Source organism: Dromiciops gliroides, chromosome 3, assembly GCF_019393635.1.
Source record: "Dromiciops gliroides isolate mDroGli1 chromosome 3, mDroGli1.pri, whole genome shotgun sequence".
NCBI classification, from domain to species: Eukaryota; Metazoa; Chordata; class Mammalia; order Microbiotheria; family Microbiotheriidae; genus Dromiciops; species Dromiciops gliroides.
In genome coordinates, this window is record NC_057863.1 from 335,387,554 (window position 1) to 335,410,089 (window position 22,536).

At 43.5% G+C, this 22,536-nt stretch overlaps 1 protein-coding gene across 1 annotated transcript in view; it reads right to left on the reverse strand.

Annotated features, from left to right (window-relative positions):
* The window catches only part of ADCY5 (adenylate cyclase 5), a 281,975-nt gene that overhangs the window by 203,033 nt on the left and 56,406 nt on the right, over positions 1 to 22,536 (reverse strand).

Genomic DNA, 22,536 nt, shown 5'->3' on the forward strand with positions numbered 1-22,536 from the left:
CCCAGCAAAACAAAAAAAAGAGAGAAAGAAAGGAAGGACTGCCCCCCAACCCCCAAGTCCAGCTTCACCATCACCAATGATGTGGCTTTGAATTAATCACTTAATCTTTTAGGTCCTCAGTTTCCCCATCTGTAATAAAGGGGAACCCTTTTTAAAAATTATTATTAAAAAGGCCAAATGGCCTTGAAAGTTCCTTCCAGCTCTAAGACTATGATTCAACACCACCCTTCAAGACCTAAGTAGAGAACCATAAATTTAGAGTTGGTATTCTTAAACTGGGATCCTTGAATTTTTTTATATTTCAAAAATTGGTTTTCAATAGAATTGGTTTTCTTCATAATCCTATGTATTTTATTTTATGCATTTAACAACTTTATGCTGACAAGGGGTCCCTAGGTTTTACCAGACTGCCAAAGGAATCTGTAGCACAAAAAAAAAAAAAAAAGGTTAGGAAACTCTGCTCTCATGGAATATTTTACTTGTCAGATCTATGGATATGGGAAGAATTTATGATCATAGAAAAGATGGCATTACAAGATTGTAAAATGAATAATTTTGATTACATTAAAATTTTAAAGATTTTGCACCAACAAAACCAATGCAACCAAGATTAAAAGGAAAGCAGGAAACTAGGCAAAGTTCTATAACAAATTTCTCTGATAAAGACCTCATTTCTCAAATATATAGAGAACTGAGTCAAATTTAAAAGAATACAAGTCATTCCCCAATTGGTCAAAGGATATGAACAGGCAGTTTTCTGAGGAAGGAATCAAAGCTATCTAGAGTCATGTGAAAAAAAATGCCTAAATTGCTATTGATTAGAGAAATGCAAATTAAACCAAGTCTAATGTACTACCTAAACTAACCTAACATGACAGAAAAGGAAAATGACAAATGTTGGAGGGGATAGGAAAAATTGGAACACTAATGCACTGCTGGGGGATTTGTGAACCGATCTAACCATTCTGGAGAGCAATTTGGAAGTATGCTCAAAGGACTATAAAACTGTGCATACCCTTTGACCCAGCAATACCATTGCTAGGTCTTTACCCCAAAGTGATCAAAGGAAAAGGTAAATGACTTTTATGTACAAAAAACATTTTAGCAGTTCTTTTTGTGTTCTCTTTGGCAAAGAATTGGAAATTGAAGGGATGTCCATCATTTGGGGACTGGCTGAAGAAGTTGTAGCATATGACTGTGATGGAGTACTATTGTGCTGTAAATGACAAGCAGGATGGTTTTAAAAAAAAAAAAATCCAGGAAGACTTATATGAACTGATACAAAAGAAATTGAGCAGAACCAGACCATTGTACAGTAACAACAATACTGTATAATGATCAACTTTGAATAACTTAGCTATTCTCAGCAATACAAGAATCCAAGAAAAGTCCAATGGACTTATGATGAAAAATGTTATCTACACCCAGAGAAAGAACTGCAGATTGGAGCATACTTTTTAAACTTTATTTTTCTTGGTTAGGTTTGTTTTTTTTTTTTGGTCTGTTTTCTTTCACAAAATGGCTAATATGGAAGGTGTTTGCATGACTGCACATGTATCATCTGTACCAAACTGTATGCCTTCCCAAGGAAGGGGGATGGGAGGGAGAAAAATTAGAACTCAAAAATTTAAAAAACAAATGTTAAAAATTGTTTTGGGGGGCAGCTAGGTGGTGCAGTGGATAAAACGCAGGCCCTGGATTCAGGAGGACCTGAGTTCAAATCCAGCCTCAGACACTTGACACTTACTAGCTGTGTGACCCTGGGCCAATCACTTAACCCTCACTGACCTGTCCCCTCTCCCTAAAATTTGTTTTTACATGTAATTGGAAAAAATTAAATATAAAAATTTAAAACTCTGCTCTTGTCAAAGCCCCTCATTTCACAGAGAAGGAAACAAATACAGATACCTGAAGTGATTTGTCCAAGGTATCACAGATAGTAAGTGGCGAGGCTTAAATTTGAATCCAGGCCCTCTGACTCTGAATCCCACCTACATCTCACTGTGTTCAACTGGTTCTCAAGATGTTCAAATAGAGTCTGGATGACAGCTTGCCAGAAATTTTGTACAAGGGATCCCTGCTCTAAGTGTAAAGATGGGGAGAGATTAATTGTAAGACTCCCTTCAACTAGTAGGGGTCCCAAACTATGGCCCATGATGCCAAATTCAGCTGCCACTTGTTTTTGTAGGACCAGACAGCTAAGATGATTTTACATATACTATGTGATTTGTACATTTATGGCCTTCATTCAAACTGTAGTTTGCTGGCTCCCTGAACTAGAACATTCTAGGATTCTAAATTCTCACCCTGACTAATGCTGACCTGACCACCCAGGACTCCTCCCTCAGCTTTAATCTGCCTCCCCTAAAGGATCCTATATCAAGACCAACTAAATCCACCTTCTAATACAAATACAGACCTGGTCTAGCCTGATGGGCTTTTGCTCTCTCATTCTCTCTTCTCTGGGTCAGATGAGCTGAGAAACAAAAATCAGCAGGGTTAGGCTAATCCATCACTTTGATACAGATTAACTATCCTTTTTTCATCGGACTACCAAGCCTGGGAAAGGCAAACACCTGAAGAGGGAAGAAAGGAGGTAATAAATCCTACCCCTCTCTTTTTCTGCACACCCCTCTCCCACACCCCTAGATCTCACCTGGCCTGAACCGAAAGCTGTCAGTTGTGTCCAGAAACCCTGACGTGGACTAGGGACTCAAAGGAGGAAGAGAAAGGGCAGTAGTCAAGCATCACCTGACGTGGCAGAAAGAGAGTCTGATGCCAGCTCAGCTTCAGCTCCCAGACAAAAGTCGTGGGGCCTCGCAGCCTTTGATCACCTCCCCAAGGGTAGGGCAAAGAGGAATGACTGCAATGTCCTGAAGAATTTGCTTTTTTGACCCCTTAGAAATCAAGCTTCTCAATGAGTCTCTTAATTCCACACCCTTCCCCTGGTACTCACCCTACCCCCAACTCGGCATATCGAGGTTATGCTACATGGTTTCACTGGGCTTCCTATAGAAGTAACAACCATCTCTGTGCTATATTGCACAGGCTGTTCCCCATGCCTATAATGCATTCCCTCTTTATCTCCATCTCAGAGAATTCCCTGCTTCCTGCAAGGCTCTGCTGAAGCACCTCTTCTTCTTCTTCTTCTTCTTCTTCTTCTTTTTTGAGGGGCAATGAGGGTCAAGTGACTTGCCCAGGGTCACACAGCTGATAAATGCCAAATGTCTGAAGTCGGATTTGAACTCAGGTCCTCCTGTATCCAGAGCCGGTGCTTTATCCATTGTGCCACCTAGCTACCTCCTGAAGCGCCTCTTCTTACAGGAAGTCTATACTTCTCTCTCTTATTTGCTAGCACCCACCACCTAGAAATTATACTGTATCTATTTTGTATTTAATTTTCTACTTATACACTGTGCCATGCCTCCCCTCTTAGTAAAATGTAAGTTCTTTGGGGGAAAGGACTGATTTAATTTCGTCTTTGCATCCTCAGCATCTAGCAAAGTGCCTGCCATGGAGTACAGTGTTGTTGTTTTCAGTCGTGTCTGACTCTTTGTGACCCCATTTGGGGTTTTCTTGGCAAAGATACTGGAGTGTTTACCACTTCCTTCTCCAGCTCATTTTACCGATGAAGAAAGTGAGGCAAACAAGGTGAAGTGACTTGCCCAGGGTCACAAAGCTTTTATTTGAGGGTGGATTTGAACTCCCAAAGACAAGTCTTCCTGACTCTTGGCCTGGCATTCTATCCGCTGTGCCACCTAGCTGGCCCCATGTAGTACAGTGGAATTGACCAATAAATTGTTGAGCTGAATTGACACAGATACTATGTACTTTGCGATGTGTCCTGGCATTCCTGGGATATGTACAACTTATTTTAAAGAAGGACTCTATCTCTCCCTTCATCCAAGGAAGGCTTTTAGCCAGTATCTTTCTAATTTCAAAGGGGAGATTGGAACTGCAGTGTCATCAATAACCTAAATAAATGATCTTTATCAGGTGAGTCCCTACCTAGAGGGTGACAAGCAATGCAATGGAAGGGTTCACATTTTGAGACCAACATATTCTATTGCACAGAGGAATTGAGATGGACAAGATGATGTACAAAGTTTTGCCAGCATTATGACACTAAGGAGACCCAGTCCCTCCCAGTATTAAGAGGATATACCCAATGCTCACAGTCTCACAGGATCATGGAATATCAGAGCTAGAAAGACCTTTGAGATTATCTGAGAGTCAGATGGAGTCCTAGATTAGAGTCCTATTTCTGACACCTTGCTGGCCAGCAGTATAAACACGAGCTAGTCATATAAGCTCTTAAAACCTCAGTTTCGAGGGCAGCTAGATGGCACAGTGGATAATGCACTGGCCCTGGAGTCAGGAGGATCTAAGTTCAAATCCGGCCTCCAACACTTGACACTTACTGGCTGTGTGACCCTGGGCAAGTCACTCTACCCCAATTGCCTCACCAAAAACAAAACAAACACCCCTCAGTTTCCTCATTTGTAAAATGGATGTCATAATACCTGCAACAGACTTTTGACCTCACAGAGTTATACAGAGAGGCTCAAATGGGAGGGTAAGTGCTTTGCAAAAGTTACAAAGCTACTTACTGCTTCTACCTGCATGACCTTGGGCAAGTGACTTAACCTTTGTGGCCTCAGTTTCTTCATCTGTAAAATAATGGAGTTGGACTAGATCCATAGTATCGAACACACAGGACTCGTGAAGCCAACAACACTCTTCTGGGAACCAGATTAAAATGTAATTGGGAGGGGGCAGCTAGGTGGCGCAGTGGATAGAGCACTGGCCCTGGATTCAGGAGGACCTGAGTTCAAATCCAGCTTCAGACACTTGACACTTACTAGCTGTGTGACCTTGGGCAAGTCACTTAACCCTCATTGCCCAACCAAAAAAAAAAATGTAATTGGGAAGTATTTAACAAAACAAATAACAATAACAATAAAACATAGATAACATTACATTTAAAAACTAAATCAATATCTGACCTGCAGGGATATGTATGTGTGTATGTACGCACATACACATACACATGTGCATGCATACATGTATTTGTGTGCGTGTTCCTATGCTTATATGTGTGCTGTGCATGTACATGTGTGTAAAAATATGTGCTTACGTGTACACATACATTAACAACCCAGTTTCTATCTGAGTTTGACACCTCTGGCCTAGATAGTCTCTGTAGTTCCTATGATACTAGGAACCCCCTCATTTTCTAGATAAGGAAACTAAGATTCAGAGAGGTACCTTGAGGGGCAGCTAGATGTCGAAGTGGATAGAGCACTGGCCTTGGATTCAGGAGTACCTGAGTTCAAATACGGCCTCAGACACTTGACACTTACTAGCTGTGTGACCCTGGGCAAGTCACTTAACCCCCATTGCCCCACAAAAAAAAAAAAAGAGAGAGAGAGAGGTGCCTTGAGACAAAGGCAGAGAAAGGACTCAGTAACCCAGACCTCCTGACATCTAGTTTATTCCATTTTCTTATTCGATATTATCTTCCACTCTCTCCTTTTTAGTTATCCTTCCCAGAGCCTAGCAAACATGCTCAGTGTTCCCTCCCCCCTCCCTCACAATACAGGTCTGTCCCATTTCTTTGAGCTCTCAACCCAGCTTCCTTTATGCAGGCTCAGACCATCATATGTAAAAGTTCAAACATTTCATGCAGTTTTGTTGCTGTCGTTGTAAATGTGTCTTCTCCCTCAGCTTCTCTTAACTGCTGTTGTTAGTATAAAGAGATGTCCATCCCAGGATTGATGATTTAGTCCAGAAGTTCTTCCCTTTTTGTGTGTCATGGATGCCCTTTGGCAGTCTGGTGAGGCAGACAGACCCCTTCTCAGACTAAGGTTAAAAAAAACAACCCACAAAACATTCCTTCATAATGACAGGAAATGGTAAATTTCAGTTAGGGGTTATTGAAAAATAAAGATGTGATTTTTTTTTGCTGTCTAAGTTCAAGCACCCCCTGAAATCTATTAAAGGAACCTTTGGGGCTCTGTGGGTCCCAGAATAAGAAGCCCTAATTTAGAGGCAAGATGGGCCTTTGAGCTGAAAAGGACCTTAAAAATAATCTAGTCCAATCCCTTCATTTTACAAATGAGGAAACTGAGGCCCACAGAGGGGAAGTGACTTGCCTAATATCACACCAGTAGTAAGCGGCAGAGCTGGGATTTTTTTTTTTAATTTTTTTTTTTTACAGGGCAAGGGGGGTTAAGTGACTTGCCCAGGGTCACACAGCTAGTACGTGTCAAGTGTCTGAGGCTGGATTTGAACTCAGGTACTCCTGAATCCAGGGCCGGTGCTTTATCCACTGTGCCACCTAGCTGCCCCCAAAAATTTCTTTTTCTTTTCTTTTTTTGGGTGGGGCAATGAGGGTTAAGTGACTTGCCCAGGGTCACTCAGCTAGTAAGTGTCAAATGTCTGAGGCCGGATTTGAACTCAGGTACTCCTGAATCCAGGGCTGGTGCTCTATCCACTGTGCCACCTAGCTGCCCCGGCAGAGCTGGGATTTTAACCCAGGTCCCCTGACTCCCAATCTCGCACCCTGTCCACTGTACCATGCTATTGCAAACTCTTCATTTTATAGATGTTCCCCAAGGATTCAAACCCAGGTCCTCTTACTCCAAGTTTCTAGAAGGGGATTGTACAGTCAGTCAGTAGGCCTTGAAGGCAAAACCAAGGCTCAGAAAAATGAAATCTGCCGTATGAACTCACATCCCAGTGACAGGGCAGCCCAGCTGTGCTCTTGCCTTGGGATTCTTGTAAGGGGAGGCAGCTGGGCTGACATATCAATACAGGTGAGACCAGGCCACCGTAGGGCTTTTCATTATTGTTGACTACATAACAAGTGGCTGGGCATGGAGAAGGTCCCAGGTGGAGGGAGTCACCAGCTCCAAGGGTCCCTTCCCGGAATTCATGGGGTTCCTGTCATCAGTGGCTATTTAGCTACAATGTTACCAAAACCCAAACCCAAACAGAACCTTTTCACTCACTCACAAAAGTGTTGTGTCCAAAGAAATTCCATCCCAGGCCCCATTCCATTCATGAGCCAAGGTGAGCCACCTTCCCTAGGGGCCATCCTACCCAACATTCTCACAAGTCCATTTTCACCATAGCATCCTAGATTTAAATGGGAAAGGGCAATTAAAGGTCATCTAGTCCAAACCTCTCATTTTTACAGTTATGGAGACTGAGGCCCAGAGAGGTTAAATCACTTGTCCAGGGTCATACAGGTAATAAGTAGCAGGACCAGGATTTAAAACCAGGTCCAGTGAAGTCAGAGCTAACCCTCTTTCCACAATACCACACTTCTGCTCACACATTCGCACCTAGTGAAAGCATTCTTCTCAACCCTGATTTCCTCACCAAGACAAGGGTGCACAGGGAGGGAGAGGAATTAGAACAGAGAAATAGAGAGACTTAGGACTTTGGCCCCATCTGGTTCTGTCTCTTACCACCCCTTCCCTCCCCCACCCTGCCAGCCCCTGACTCTTTGAAGGCAGAAAATTAATGGTATTCAATCTAAATGACCCACAAGAGACCAATTCATAATAGGCCGATATTTCTCAAAATGGAGGTCAGGATCCCCAAGGCAGGGTGTGGGGGAATTCCAGAGGGACTTTGCAGGACCAGAGTCATAGAGTTCCCAATAGCTATTTGATAGTGGCAAGACTATGAAATGAGATCCAAGATTTTTTTTTATTTAATTTTTTTTTTTTTGCTAGGGGTGGGCTGAGAATGGGTAGGGGTTAATTTTCAGTATGGAGAGGTCACAGGCTGAAAAAGTTTGAGTCACTGCCTGATGAAAATTATCAGCCCTGTTGCTATCCGGAAAGGGAGGTTCAAGATCCCCATCCCACACACTCTTCATTCTCAACCTTCAGTCTTTATCTCCATCACAGAAACATCTGGAGAAATGGAAACATCTGGATCCTTCCACATGCAAAAAGTTACAGTTCTGTATTTGCCAAATGCCTGTCCTGCATCAGTTTGTCTGTGTCCAACTGGGCCAGGTACAGACTCCCTCAAAAAGCTCGATCCCAAGAGGTGATGCTATGGAGTCTAAGTGAGGACAAGAAAGACTTTATTTCCTCATTAAAGTCCAGATTTATTTTTTTTTTCGGTAAAGTAAAGCTATTTTTAACATTTTCAAAACATGAAATTCGGCATGCCAATGAAACTAGAGGTCTGTATTGTCCCCACCTCCCCCCACGACCAGATCCACAAGCCAAGCCTCAGGGCCCACTGAAGTATTCAACCCATTGTTGTTTTTAACTGGCGACCTTTCTCAAAGACAGGCACTGAGTCTACTTGAAACATGCAACATTTCCCCGAACCTTAATCACAATATGTCAGCAGCAGAACTAGCCCTCCCCAAGTCCCCCTTAAAATAGATTCCAGTCAGGCTGGCTCCAGAGCATCAGGAGGTGAGGGTCAGGGTCTATGGGGTGGGTGAGGGCAAGAGGATGAAGGATTTCTGGATAGCTTCAAAGTTTAGCCAACAGTAGGAAAAGGAACCTCCCAAATAGGTTTTTGCCTCCCTATATTTGGGAGTTAAATTCGAGGTTGGGGAGAAACATTACCCTCCTATGATCATCTGAACCACCATGACCCCAGAAATTTAGAAAGTAAGCATTAAAACAGAAGAGAGAATATCTGCAAAGACTACCCATAGGTTCCTAAGACTTAAGGTCTCCTTCAGAGTGTCACTGTATCCATGCCCCTAACTTTGGACAAGCCCTGACCAAACCCATCCCAAACTGATGGACGCCTCCAGAGAAGACAATACAGCCTATAGCCCAGCCACGGCACATGACTCTTCCCTCATTTAGAAGGTAATTAGGTGATGTTGAAGAAGTGCTTGCTGATGGAAACAACATGGTACCGTGAAAAGAGCACTGGATCCAGAGTCAGGCCTGGGTTCAAATCTTGCCTCTTATGTTTACTACCTGTGTAATTTTTTGCAAGTCAATTAACCTCTCTGAGCATCATCAGTTTCTTCCTCTGAACAAGGAGAAGGTTGGACTAGATAGTTTCCCAAGGTTCCTTCCAGCTCTAGATCTGAGCCTAGGATTGAGTGATTGGCTGATCTTTGGGCAATTAGAAACATAGTCTACACCCCCATTTAAAGACTTCTTAACCTGGTCAACTTTTAAGGTAAATTCCACACCTCAGGGAGGCACTGGAATAGAACAAAGTAAACACCTGAATTGAGTTGGTGGGATATAGGGAAAAGAATATCAAATTTGGTATAGGGACCTAGGGTTAAGTTCCAGGTCTACTAATTAACATCTATGGGGGGCAGCTAGGTGGCACAGTGGATAAAGCACTGGCCCTGGATTCAGGAGGACCTGAGTTCAAATCCGACCTCAGACCCTTGACACTTACTAGCTGTGTGACCCTGGGCAAGTCACTTAACCCCCATTGCCCCACAAAAAAAAACAAAAACAAAAACACCAAAAACATCTATGGTGATTTGGACAAATCGTACCCTCTCTGAGTCTCTCTTCACTTGTAAAACAAGGGGGTAGACTAAGGTCCCTCCTGCCTCAGAATCTACGAGCCTATGCTTAGAGAAGTGGCAGCCAGGTGATGCAGTGGATAGAGTTCCAGGCCTGGAGTCAAGAAGACTCCATCTTCCTGAGTTCAAATTCAGCCTCAGACACTTACTAGTCATGTGACCCTGGGCAAGTCACTTCACCCTGTTTGCCTCAGTTTCCTCATCTGTCAAATGAGCTGGAGAAGGAAATGGCAAACTACTCCTGGACCTTTGCCAAGAAAACCTCAAATGGGGTCTGGAAGAGTCAGACACAACTGAAACAACTGAACAACAATAACAAATAAATAGAGAACAAAAAGAATAAATAAGTAGTATAGGACAAAGTGGTCAAAATTTTTAACAGTGCTAAGGGAATCTCTGGCAAAATTATTGTACTGGATTTGACTTCTGAGGTTCCTTTCCAGTTGTAAACTCTGAGATTTTATGGTTGTAGAAAGAACTAAAAAGTGGGCAGCAGGAGGAAAAAGGTTAAATCAAGGAGGATTTCTGATGACTATCTCTCAATCCTCTATCAGCTTTTTCTTCTCCAGGATGACCCCCTCCCCCCATCTCCTTTAACCTCTGGCCCTCTCCATACCTCTAGGCCTTATCTTATTCTTCTTCCTAGCCCACAATTCTATTCTGCCCCTCAGGATTGATCCTAGGAGTCTGAGGAATGTGGAACTTTTATTGGGATAACGGAAGTGACAACAGCTCCCCAGCCCCTTAGTGAACCTTTTCACCCATGCTTTTATCCCATTAAAACTCATGGCCCACATTCAGGCCTCCTGTGAATCCTCAGAGAGAAGAGAGGTAAGGACAACTGGCAAGATGCCACTGACTCACCCAGGGAGGGAGCCTATAGATGTTCTCACACAGTCCATGCGGGCCCTTATTGTCTGACACGGGATGTTTATTCTAGACTTTGATATTTTCTGTAAACATGGATTCAGGTTGCTAGGGGAGAGAGAACCTCCCATTTGTTAGAGAGAAATAAGACTAGACCATAAAATTTCTACCTGTTGCCCTGTCAGAGATCTGAGATCAGGGGGAGGGGTTGAAGCACAGGGACCAGCCCAACAATAATGCCACAGTGGGTTTAACCAGCAAGTAGCACAAGGCACCCATGATTTCCCCTTCCACCTCCCAAGCCACTCAGACAACTCCTTCCCTGTCTACCACCCATTGCTACCTTCATGTTATGCATGGCCTAGCCCAAGAAGAAAAAGACAGAGGAATCACAAGTCAATCAAAAACTCACTCTAGGGTAGTCTTTGGTAGGGTCACTTGTCAGGACTTTAAGGAAATTAAGAGCAACTTCACAATATCAGTGCCTAGAAGATGTTGGGAACTTTCATGGTGAATGCCATGTGCCATTCTCCCTGAGGCTAAACTACTCTTCATCTGATATTGGGTAACTGAGGTCACTGGAAGTGGTGAGCCTGATGCCTTTAGAAAGTAACTACTTTCATTTCACTTGGACCAAAAAGAGGGGATGTTGTTTCCCATGTGGCTTCTCTTTCTTTCTTTCTTTTTTTTTTTTAATATTTTATTTATTTATTTATTTATTTTGGTGAGGCGATTGGGGTTAAGTGACTTGCCCAAGGTCACACAGCTAGTAAGTGTCAAGTGTCTGAGGCCTGACTTGAACTCAGGTACTCCTGAATCCAGGGCCGGTGCTCTATCCACTGTGCCACCTAGCTGCCCCCCTGGCTTCTCTTTCTTCTGGAGAATCGAGATGGACACAGAACCCAGACACTTTGGGTTTCAATCAGAGAACTTTCATCTTGTAGACTTAAAAGAAAAAAAAATACAAGCTTTATTCTTTTATTTTATCCAAATACTAGTTCCCTGGGAGGCAGGGCCATGACCTACTCATTCATTTATTCACTAACTCAGTCAACAAATACTATACTGTTACACATCAACAAGCTACAACAAAATATTCAGAGAGTACAAATACACAACAAACTACTGCACAAAATGGTGGCTGAGGCTGAGCAGAAATGGTGACTTGCTGATAATCCCATAGCAAGGTAAGGATAAGAGTCAAGATTCAAATATCCATCTCCCTACACACTAGGCAGGCACCGTGAAGTGCTTAGAGCTTGGTCAGACATCAAAGACACCAAGGTCATCTGCTGCATCCTGGCCATCACCAGTCATCCTGATTTTTGTCCTGCCACTGGACTCTGGTGATCCTGGGGGAGAGAGTGAGGCTGATGACTTTGTGCAATTCCGCCTCACTGAAATCCAATTTGTGCACAGGTCAAGACATCACCCATGATATCATTGGTCCTATTTGAACAACAAGGTCAAACTGCTTCAAAAATTTATAAGGGTCATGTACACTCTTGTGCCAAGTACAAATTATTGGTAAAGAAGATAGGGAGGAGGGGAAAGAAGTATGTGAAAAGGAAAGCTGACACGATCACCATGAAACTGCTAGGGGACCAAGGTCAAAACAATCCCCAAAACCTGTCACCAAGGGAAAAATGTTAGGGGCACCTTTTTTATGACCACATTCTTCTCCCAAGTGCCCCAGAAAAGGTCATGTCCTTAATGGCAACTTCTGATTCCTAAATCTTAGACTTGGGAGTTTTAAGATCATATCTCAGAGATTTATTTAAGCTGGAAGGGACCACAAGGAATAAATGAATAAAGTGTTTATTAAGTGTTTGCTACGTGCTGGGGCCACAAATAGAAAAGGAAGACAACGTTCAGATTCTCATGGAGAGACAACACATATGGAAGGGTTTGGCTGTGTCATGTGGGAATATTCTGTTGTCTTTAGGGTGCAGGAGAAAAGTAAGTGAAGCCAGAGACCATTAAGTTCAACCCCCTCATTTAACAGAGAAGGTAACTTAAGCCCAGAAAGATTACGAGATTTGTTGAAGGTCACACAGGTAGTAGATAACAAAGGCCAAACAGTTTAAATGACTTGCCCAAGGTCACATGGGTAGGAAGTGGCAGAGCCAGGATTTGGGACATTTTCATAAATTTATAACTGGAATGGACTCAAAGACCATCTAATCCAACCCACACACAGATGCAGTGACTAAGAAGTGATCTGCCTAAGGTCACACGGGCAGCAAATAACAGAAGTTGGGACCTCTGACTCCAATCCAAGATTCCTTCCATAGGATACCTTGCCTCCACACCCCTAGGCCCTTCCAAGTTAGAGGAGATAAAGCTACTAGATGACCCCTCTAGGACTAGGCTATGTTGAGGTGAGAAGGTAATATTCTAATGAGATTAAGAGGGAAGAAAAACCTTGTCCTTCATGTGGGGGATTAAAAAAGAAACAAATGGGATAATTCTCAGAGAGATTTATGACATTACCATATATGCTCAATGACACATAAATAATCTGCAGAAAGACAGACACACGCTATTAAACACATACACTCCCCTCTTCCGATAACACTGAAACTTGGCTGGATTACAGTCACATCTGACCTAATAAGCTTCTTTCAATTGCTAAAGTCATAACTCATGAGACTGTGGAACTAGAGTTAGAAGGGCCTTTCCACCGAACCCTCTCATTTTATAGAAGAGGAAACCAAGGCCCCAGGGAGCTAAGTGACTTGTCCCAAGTCACACAAGGAATGATCATCAGTCAAGATTTAGTCCCCCTCACTCCAGAACTGGTGTTATTTCCACTATAATTTCCTGACTCCTTGAAACTAACTAGAGACAACATGACTGGCTTCTGTCCTTCTTGGGTGAAAATGATGGATTCAGTCTTAGCAAGAGGGTCCTTCCCCTCCTCCTACCTCCAAGCCAAATGCATAGAAGGACCCAGGGACAGGGAACAGGAAATCAGTCACAAACCTCTCCCTCCCCTCAACAGCACCCTGCTTGTCTGCTACTGGTCCTTAAGTGACCCAATTCCATGAGCAGCTTCATCACTTTCTTCTTCTCTGCCCACATCCTACCAACTTCAACAGAGAAGGTTGAAAATGCCATCTCATCCTCACTTTTCTTTACTCCACACATCTCCAGCAATTTGGAAACCCCATAAAACCAGGAGAACAACTCACGGCAACTCAGTTGTAAGGAGCCTCAGACATAAACTAATCCAAGGATCTGGGTCACTGCTAGCTATCACCACCACCACCACCACCACCATCATCATTGTTATCTATATATGTAGCTTTCATATCTCTTAAGCTCCATCAATTTCCCTTTGGACATTTCAAAATGGATGTCCCATAGACATCTCAAAGTCAACATGTCTAAAACAGAACTTGTTATCTTTCCCCAAAAATCTACTCCTCTTCCGAACTTCCCTATCTCTGTCAAGGGTACTACCCTCTATCCAGTCACCCGGGTTCACAATCTTGGTGCCATCCTTCCCTCACCCCATATATACAATAAGTTACTAAACCTTGCCATTCCTGCCACCACAATTCTCACATCTATCCCCTTCTCTCTACTCACATAGCTAGCCAGTACATTCATTCAGGCCCTTGTTACCTCTTGCCTATATTATTGCAATCTCTCTCCACTCCAACCCATCACCTTCCACACAGCTGCTAAAGTGATTATAGGACAGCTAGATGGCACAGTAGATAAAGCACTGGGCCTGGAGTCAGGAAGACCTAAGTTCAAATTCAGCTTCAGAAACTTACTAGCTGGGTGACCCTGGGCAAGTCACTTAACCCTATTTACCTCAGTTTCCTCATCTGTAAAATGAGATGGAGAAGGAAATGGCAAACCACTCCAATAACTTTGCCAAGAAAAGCCCAAATGGGGGTCACAAAGAGTCAGACATAACTGAAAACAATTAAAACAACAACTGAAAGTGATTATAAATGGCCAGAAATGACCTTAAGAGACTATTTGGTCCAATCCCCTCATTTTACAAGTAAAGAAAAGGAAGCCTAGAGAACTGAAGGTCACACAGCTCCAAAGTAGCAGTGGTGGGACTTGAACTGTTATTACCTGACTTCAAATCCAGGCTCTTTCTACTATAGTATGCAGCCTCCCTTAACTGGGAGATTTAATAAGGAGACAGAGACACAGCGCTCACTTTAGGACCTCAGGGACCTTGGTTATATAGCTCTGAGAAAAAGGAGAGGAGAAACAGAGAAATCCAGGCCAAAATCCCACTCTGGCTCAAATTACTTGGCAATTTATTTCCAGTCTCTGCTTCCATTTGACTTGTGAGATATGACTGCAAGCACCAGAAAGGAGGGAAGCAAAGGAGAGGAGAGGGAAGATGTGGAAGCAGAAATGAGGTATCTGCTATCATACAGCATGTCAAATGATTTCAACATCACATCCCATAGCACTCCTCTTTTGGCTCAATCACCTGCTTTGGTACTTACAGGCCTCCCTGCCCATGAACTTGTACTGCCCAAGAGCCTCACCCATCTCTACAGGTGTCAGAAGAATCAGATTGGCCCAGTCCTGATACCAGATCCCAAACTCCGAACTACTGGGCTGCTCAGTTCTCTCATCATACTACCTCCACTTTCAGCTTAATTGTCTTCTCAGGAATTTACAAACCAGCTCCTCAGAGTTCTGGCTTCTCTACTAGAAAATAACCGCTGAGACAGAAAGCAGAGAAGACACAAGTGAGCCCCAAATTTTGGAGCCTGTTCTCGTCTATCAAGATTCTGGGGGTTTAAGCGCAGGAAGGGTACTAAGAAAGAGGTAGCTGTGACATCTGCCCTACTGTCAGAGATGGGGAAGGACCCAAGAGAGAGGTCCAAAAACAAATGGAGGAGGAGATGGAGGAGGAGTGGGGGGGGGGAGGAAGAGGAGAAGGAGGAGGAGATGATTTCTATAACTGAAAAGAACCATGAAATTCTGAAGGGTATATGGAAGAATGAGTTTCCAACATAATTCATACAATCATTCATTCAACAAACAAGCATTTGTGAAGTGCCTAGGAAGAAACAAAGCTGCTAATAAGCCACATCTATGTGTTTTGCAAATCTATGTACAGTTATCCCTTCCACATCAAAGGATTAGGGGTGCAGTGCCCCTACCCCACAATCTGGAAAAATCCATATAAAAATTTTTGACCTTCTGTTCATACCAGAGAAGGATGCTGAATCATTATGGTATTAAAAGATAATATATGGGGGCAGCTAGGTGGTGCAGTGGATAGAGAGCACTGGCCCTGGATTCAGGAGGACCTGAGTTCAAATCCAACCTCAGACACTTAACACTTACTAGCTGTGTGACCCTAGGCAATCACTTAACCCCAGCCTCACCAAAAAAAAAAAAGATAATATATGCTGATATTATACAACAGTATACATATATTTTATGCATTTCTGAGTTTCTAAACTTTTTCTGTGTTATCTGCTGGCCTTTGTATGTCATCTGTGGCTTTCACTAAACTCTCAAAAATTCCCATTTAACTTCTTATACTGATACATTGAAACCACGACAGGGAAAGTCTCGATCTAGGAGGGATAGCTGTATATTATCTCACAACCACCCTGAGGTAAGTACTATTATTAGTTCCATTTTACAGGTAACAGTAACTGAGGCTGAACCAAAGTTAAATAAGTTGTCCAGGGTCACACAATTAAGTGTCGGAGATGGGATTTGAACCCAGATCTTACACACTATCCATTCTACTGTGTTGTCTCTATAAACATGGTATATGGCTCTGTCACAGGTATCTGCCCACATGAAGCTTGTGCCTGGGAGGGACCAAGATACAACATTAAAAAATAACATATTCATTAGGCACGGGGGGCTATGGGCTGTGGTGAATGTGGCTGTAACACCGATTAAGCTAGTCTCCACCTCTCCCTCTCTCTCTCTCTCTCTCTCTCTCTCTCTCTCTCTCTCTCTCTCTCTCTCTCATTCTCTCTCTCTCTCTGCCTTTTCAAAAAAAACTTCTTTCTCTCCCAGGCTGTGAGATAAATGGCAAAGTAAGAGCCACAGAATTCCCATTAACACTTGGGTGGCAAGAGTTATTTTTAAAAGAAGGCAAACTCCAGGCTTTTAATTTGGTGGAGGAGTTATGTGGTGTGGAAAGGGTCAAGTCACGAAAACATCTGAGAACCCACTGACTTCAACCAAGAGCTCCACCACACCCAGCGCTGGTATAGCAGCTACACATCTGGATCAGAGCCCGCCTGCAGATTTCCTGGCACTCTTTGTCATTGTGAGGGTCATTATTATTATTGTTGTTGTTGTTTTTGTGAAAATCACATTACTTGATGTCTCTGTCCCAGTCGCTCTGGGTGGAGCACAGACATTATCTCATTATGATGAAGTCTTTACTATAAAACGGGAAACAGTAAAACTGTTCGAGCTTTCAGGACTCTGCCTTTTACCACAGCTACCCTGGAGACTGAGGGCCCAGCTCCTTCCCGAGAGAGAAGGGTCCCCAAGAGGATCTGCCTGGCTCCCATGCCCTTCCAGAAGGGACTGATTCTCCCCTCCCCAGCCATGAAACAGTAGGCTTGAGCAAGGGATATTGAAGTTGGCCGAGCCATAAAGCTGGACAGAGGCAAAGACATGAGTTCAGGGCCTTGGTCTAGGATTAAGGCAATTCAGGTAGACACAACAGAAAGCAGATTGGGGACCCATGACTATTAACATACTTTCCATTTCACTCATTATTCCCTCTCTGGGTGGAGGGGGCAGGAGGGACGGACAGGGGAACAGAGGCATTCAGCATGCTTACTATGGAAGATGACACTTTGAGCAAAGGAGAGGAGAAGCCAGGGAGAGGTGGCCCTTTGGGGAGTATGGCTAATGTAAGCCTAGTGGTTAGACCCTCTGTGGAGGAGTTATTTTCTTTTATTTTTTTTGACTGGGCAATGGGGGTTAAGTGACTTGCCCAGGGTCACACAGCTAGTAAGTGTCAAGTGTCTGAGGCCGGATTTGAACTCAGGTACTTCTGAATCCAGGACCAGTGCTTTATCCACTGTGCCACCTAGCCGCCCCCGAGGAGTTATTTTCTAAAATGATTCATACCACCGGCTTAAAACTTCTCTCCCTCTGCCAGGCAGCTCATTCCCTTTGGGGCTCCTCTAAAGGTTCTTCTCTCCCTACCCTAACCCTCCTTATACCCTGGCACTAATTTGGGATCTTCCCAGGCATTACATGGCTCCCATATGCAATGAAGAAAATCTACCATAGAGATGGTAAGGCTGTTTTCTCTAATCCTTTTGAGGTATAGTGGGATTTAAAAGCCAGGAGAGCGGCAGCTAGGTGGCACAGTGGATAGAGCACTGGCCCTGGAGTCAGGAGTACCTGAGTTCAAATCCGGCCTTAGACACTTAACACTTACTAGCTGTGTGACCCTGGGCAAGTCACTTAACCCCAATTGTCTCACTTAAAAAAAAAAAAAAAGAAAAAGAAATTTTAAAAAAGCCAGGAGACCTAGAATCAATTCTAGCTCTATCACCTAATACCTGTGTGACTTTTGGAAAACCATTTGACTTCTCTGGGCATCAGTTTCTTCATCTGTAAAATGAAGCTGTTGGACTATATGGCCTCAGGGATCTCCTCCAACTCAAAATCGATCATCCTGTGATCCTTGCTTCCCTTTGCAACTTCAGGCAGGTGGTCTCCATGATCATACCTGCTCCAATACATGGCAGTTGTGAGCTAGCTCAGAATTTTTTATATGAAGCCAATCTGAGCTTTTAGCGATCCTGGCAAGTCCCTGAGTTGATGGGCAACTTCCTTCCATGCCATCGCTATCACCAACACAGCAAAGGCTCCCAGAATTCTGGAGTTCATTTGGTCCAAATCCTTCATCATACCAATGAGGGAACTGATCCTCAGAGAGACTGAGGTAGATCCATTGCCCAGGATCCCATACCATTAGGGGCAGAGATAGGACAGGAATCAGAAGTCTGGTATTTGTTTAAATCTCTGAGTTCCAATTTGGCCTAGACACTTACTACCTGGGTGACTCTGAGCAAGTCACTTAACCCTGTGTGCCTCAGTTTCCTCATCTGTAAAATGAGCTGGAGGAGAAAATGGCAAACCACCCCAGTATCTCTGCCAAGAGGAACCCAAATGGGGCCATGAAGAGTCGGACATGACTGAAAAAGAACTAAACAACAACAATCTGCTACTTTGCTAACTGAGGAATTCCTTTAAGTCCAGACATGAACTAGTGGGTATAGTCAGGGTGGGTTCTTTCCCATAGAAGCCATTGTACTAGTGGGGAGTAGGTTACATAAGACTAGCTTAGCTACATTATGGCTTAAATAGGTCTCTGTGGGCTGGGAACCTAACTACCATTTATGACATTGTTTCTGTGGGAAAAATGTGTTCTGAGTTACTAACAACCCACTTGCAAATGAACTTCTGGAACGCAAACTGCTCTTATAAAGGGAGCTGCCCGTAAAGTCCACTCACTCACATCATTGATGCTAAGAGAGACGACCCCTACAGCAGAGGCCTGCTCCCAGACAGGCTCCATCATGGTGTGAAGGTGGTCCTGGATTCTAGTGAAATGGTACACAAGCCTTAGTGAGTCTTACGGAGCTGAAAAGGCTTCGTGTCCAGGCCCAGCAACTACAGGCTGTGCATCTACTATTCATTTTTTTAATAAACATTTTTATTTAAAGTAAAAAAAATTAGGTGGGAAGAAGTAGCAAAGAACTAGAAACAATGGGTCCAAATTTTGGAGAGCAAATCAGTTGTTGTCAAGAAAATAACATAGTAACATGACAAAATGGGATGCTTTGGAAGGCAGTAGCTTATCAATCACTAAAGGTCTTCCCCAAAAGCTAAATCATAACTTGTTTGGGTTTTTTAATTTAATGCTGCATTTAAAAACCATAGAGAATTTCCACATATAAATCAAAACTGCATCTAATGGGGCAGCTAGGTGGCACAGTGGATAAAGCACTGGCCCTGGATTCAGGAGGAACTGAGTTCAAATCCAGCCTCAGACACTTGATACTTACTAGGTGAGTGACCCTAGGCAAGTCACTTAACCTTTATTGCCCCGCAAAAAACAAAAAACAAAAAACAAACTGCATCTACTATTAAAAGACCATCCTGATTAGGAGAGGAGAGGGTTGGAGAAGAAGAAGGTTGGCTCCTGGGTTCCGCTTTACATTGGTGAAAAACATCCACAAAAATAAAATCCAAGATTCTCCCCAAGTACCAGTGTAATAGCTAGTTATGGGCCACACTCATCCTTTAATCTCCTCCCTCCATGTCTTTGAAAAGCTATCTGTTCCCCAATGCCCGTAATAATTTCCTCCTCAAATTCACCTCTTAGAATTTTTAACTTCCTTTGAGGCTTAACTCAGATGCCAGTTCTCACAGGAAGTCTTTCCTGATCCCTCTAATTGTTCTGCCTCTCTTCGAATTATATGGTGGATATTTATCCATTTAAATGTTATACTCCGGGGGCAGCTAGGTGGTGTAGTAGATAAAGCACTGGCCCTGGATTCAGGAGGACCTGAGTTCAAATCTGGCCTCAGACACTTGACACTTACTAGCTGTGTGACCCTGGGCAAGTCACTTAACTCTCATTGCCCCAACCAAAAAAATAAATGTTATACTCCAATCTCCGCAGTAGGGCATAAGCTCCTTGAGCTCATAAAGTATTTTTCATACTTTGTATCCTTGGTGCCTTATATATAGTTTTGTTGTTGTTGAGTCATTGCAGTCATGCCTGACTCTTTGTTACCCCATTTGGGGTTTTCTTGGTCATTTCCTTCTCCAGCTCATTTTACAGAGGAGGAAACTGAGGCCAACAGGGTGAAGTGACTTGCCCTGTAAGTATCTCGGATGGTAAGTATCTGAGGCCAGATTTGAACTCAGGTCTTCCTGACTCCAGGCCCAGCACTCTATCCAACTCTTCATGACCCTATTTGGGGTTTTCTTAGCAAACATACTGAAGTGGTTTGCCATTTCCTTCTCCAGCTCATTTGACAGATGAGGAAACTGAGGCCAGGACATGTGAGAGGTGGCACTTGAATATGGGTATTCCTGGATCTGAGACCAGTTCTCTATCTACCACACCATCTCTGACACAACTAAGGGAAGACTTGAATTCAACTCTTTCTGGTCCAGGTCTGCTATTAGCCAGTATACCTCCTTGTTTCTCATGACAGCCCCCAAAACATCAATCAGCTAACTAAAAGAGGGAAACAATCCAAAATATCTGATAATTCAGCATATCCCTCTACCCTCATGGGAAAGTCGATCTGACAGAGCCATGTGGCAGAGACACATGTCCAGGCCCTCGGTCTGTGGGGTTTGGCCAAATTCTAAAGGGTACAAAGGAAAGGGTGTCGCCTGAGACACAGAATCACAGCAATTCTAGTTTTGTTGTCTCCCAGACAGAGAGGACTCCTCAATTCCCTTCCTACCCACCTTTAGAGCCAGAAAACTAACCTCTCACTCTCCCCTTCCAGCTTGGCACAAACTTATGTGTGCTCAACTGGCTATCGGCTTGTGAAATTCTGACACAGCAGTTATAAAAACCTATCCCCACCCAACCCCACCCTGGGGACAAGGGGAAGCAGAAAGCAAGCTGGGTGAAAGGATGTAATTCTCTTGCCTTATCTCAAAAGCAGGGAGGTGGGAAGCTGGAAAGAAGGCCCACCCTCTGCTATAAACTGGGGCCTCCCAAATTTCATAGCTCCTTCCTCTGAAGTCCATTAAAAAACAAAAAACAAACAAACAAAAAAAAACCCCAACAACTTCCACACACATCCCCAAAGTCAAACACTTCCTTCTGCCTCAGGTTCCCAGGGCTTGGTGTTTTAGAGGGACAGCCTACTATAAAGTAAATAGTGTTGTTGTTTAGTTGTGTTCAACTCTACTGGGGTTTTCTTGGCAAAGAGACCCGGGTGGTTTGCCATTTCCTTCCTCAGTGTATCACCATTTTATAAAGGGTTAAGTGACTTGCCCAGGGTCACACAGCTAGGAAATGTCTGAGACCAGATTTGAACTCAAGCCTTCCTGAGTTCCACGCCAATTGGGGTACTCTATCCACTGTGCCACCTAACTGCCCCACAAAATAAATATACAAAATATTAAAGTGTACAAGAGAGCTGCATACAAATTGCTATGTGAGGTCCAAAGAGGAAAACATCATTACATCATCATTCCCTGCTCTCCTCATATAAGGAAGTAGAACCCAGGACTCTGAGAGTCATCAGTGGTACAAGAGAAAGAGTACTGGCTCTGGAGTCAGAGGACCTGAGTTCAAATCCCACTTCTATCTTGTCTAGCCTTGGCCAAATCAGTTAGTCTCCCATAGCCTCAGTTTCCTCTTCTGTAAAATGAGGAGTTAGACCTCTGAGGTGCTCTCTGGCTCCAGATCTTTAATCCAATGACCTTACTCTGCTCCTAATTAGTTGTGCGATCTTGGGCAATGCCTTGATTTCTTTAGTTTCCTCACCTGGGAAAAATGAGAATTGGATTAGATGATCTCTAAATATTTTACCAGCTCTAACAATCCTAAGACCCGTTTTCTTTTGGGGAGAGAGAATTTTGCTGTGGCCAGGGTGGGGCCAGGCCACAAGGCAATCTATCAATGAGCATTTATGAAGTACCTGCTCTCCCTATGGGTCGAACAAAAGGAGGCTATTACTGTTTTTTTGTTTTGTTTTTTTTTTAGTGAGGCAATTGGGGTTAAGTGACTTGCCCAGGGTCACACAGCTACTAAGTGTCAAGTGTCTGAGACCGGATTTGAACTCAGGTACTCCTGACTCCAGGGCCAGTGCTCTATCCACTGCGCCACCTAGCTGCCCCTATTACTGGTTTTTAAATCAAGTTGAGGAAGCAGTACAGTACCTTGGAAAGCGCACGAGCTTCAGAGAACTTGACTTCCCATCCCACTTCAGATTCTTATGACCTGCGTGACTGCTAGCAAAGTCCATTGATTTGGTGGGTCTTGGCTTCCTTCTCTGTACAAAATGAAGTAGCTGGATAGACAGCCTCAGGTCCTTTCTAGGATCTTATGTATTGATTAACATCCATCAGTTGCTCCACTGAAGAGCAAGGAACCAGGTCTA